The sequence below is a fragment of the Oryzias latipes genome, chromosome 5, assembly GCF_002234675.1.
Source record: "Oryzias latipes chromosome 5, ASM223467v1".
Taxonomy (NCBI): Eukaryota; Metazoa; Chordata; class Actinopteri; order Beloniformes; family Adrianichthyidae; genus Oryzias; species Oryzias latipes.
The window spans coordinates 433,109-435,041 of NC_019863.2; the positions used below are offsets into that span (position 1 = coordinate 433,109).

Consider the following 1,933-nt stretch of genomic DNA (forward strand, 5'->3'; position numbering starts at 1 on the left):
ATTAATAGATTAAAGTGGAATCTTGAGTTCTAGTTTTTCTGAACAGCTTTTTTTTAGATGTTGTAGTTACAGTACTTCAAATGTTGGCATTCTGGTGATGAAATAGTAATGCAGAATTAAAGACAATAAGAAATGGAGTCACTTTCTACAATGCCCTGGGAAGTTGGTCTCCCAGGTATGTATAGACAAAATAATATTTAAACAGATCTTAGAAACCAAATTATTAAAAAATACATCTGCTTCACAAAATGCAAGTCATAACCTTATAGTTAACCCTCTTTATATGCAGTTTTGGGTAAGGTATTTAAGAAGACCACAGTGCAGTTAGGATAAGCCTGCCAAACATCTGCTTAAAATCATGAATATATTTTCTATTCGTTTTTTTACTTTTTCTAAATCATGAAATTTGTTGAGTTATTTTTCCTGCTAACACAAAAAATAATAATTAAAAAAAATCCTAATCATTTTACCTTTAGCAGACCGAGTATTCTCCCCGCGACCTCCGCCTTTGAAAACAAGACGCCGCTCTTTTGTCAAGTGCAGCACATTGACTCTTTGTGAGGTGTGGCCTGGAGGACAAGTACAGCCACTCGTCTATGAGAACCACTCCAAACAGAGGAGCGCACACAAACCTAGTTAGACATGCGTGTCTGTTCCTCAAGATAAAAGAACCCTTGGCTGTGCCATGGACATTTAAATTAGAGGGCGTTGTGTGTGTGCATGGGGGGGTTGTTTGTGTGTGTGCAAGCATGCGTGTTCAGGTAACCCTTATAGCGTGGGGCTACATACAGCAACAACCTTTAAATGTAATTCAATTAAAAACTTGACTATATTTTGATCATTTTTCTATTTTCTACAGTTATTGAAAAGTCACTGTTACTTCAGTCCTGTTAATAATACACAACTTTTATTTGACTTGGATTTATAATTTCTGCATCTAACTTTAGGGATAAATAAAATATTATAGGCTATAGTTGCAAAATGAGGATCAAACTTTTATTAAAAAAATAAATTCTATTTGTAATATTTTCCTGCTTAAAACTAAATGGTGGATTTACATGTTTATCAGGGATGTGTAGTCAGGTGAGGCACATCACTGTCATCTGCCATCATAACATGGATACTAATGATAAAAGTAATGTGTTGCATAATCTGTGCTAAAAATGCCATTTATATGTAGTATTCTGATCATTTGAATGATTTTTATCCTTCAAATCGCTGTATTTTGCATATTTCCTGTTCAATTCCAGCACAGGCTGTGAAGTGATGCAGCTTGGAGCTCTGCCGTACAGCTGATTGCACAATCACATACTCGGCATATGTTAATAATGTAATGCTATATTTAAAAAATATATATACATGTCCACGCTTGGGATTTAAAATGTAATATATTTCAGGTTTGTCTATTGCTTATTTCTGGATCTGACATAAAGCCGCATTGAAAAGACACAAAGTGAAGCAGGCAGCAGCACCGTGTGGTGGACTGAGACGTATAAGCCAAGGACAGCAAAAATTGTTTCAAAAATAATTAAATTCATTTTAAAAAACATCCAGATGGAAAAAATTGGCCTCTTAAAAGAGCTCAAAGTAACAAGATTAACTAAAGCGTTAAATTCAACTGAACAGACAAGGAAACTTACTTAAACAGACCGGACTAACTGGAAACGACAGTGAACATATATAATGGCTGACCAAGACCAAGACAAGCTACGAAATACAGCAAACAAACAAAATTAAAGTCCATTCTATGGTAAACTAACATACAAAATTAATAAAACTAATAGACATCAAATAGAATTTAAAGTAAAGCAATTTTCAACACAAAAATAGTTTCTTGTCCCCCGGGCAATGGTTCAGTCCAGTTAGCGGCCTGCTGAATAGAAGGCCTCTGGCATGCTTTCTCGTGTCAGGCCTGACTTGATGGTTCCAGCAG

At 35.3% G+C, this 1,933-nt stretch overlaps 1 protein-coding gene across 1 annotated transcript in view; it reads right to left on the minus strand.

The window, feature by feature from the left end:
* LOC101159554 (sodium- and chloride-dependent GABA transporter 2) overlaps positions 1 to 635 on the minus strand; it is a 13,323-nt gene extending 12,688 nt beyond the window's left edge. Inside the window, exon 1 of the mRNA XM_023954662.1 lies at positions 471 to 635. The gene's annotated coding sequence lies outside the window, so the exon portion shown is untranslated. The remainder of the gene's footprint in view (positions 1 to 470) is intronic.
* Positions 636 to 1,933: the final 1,298 nt, after the last annotated feature.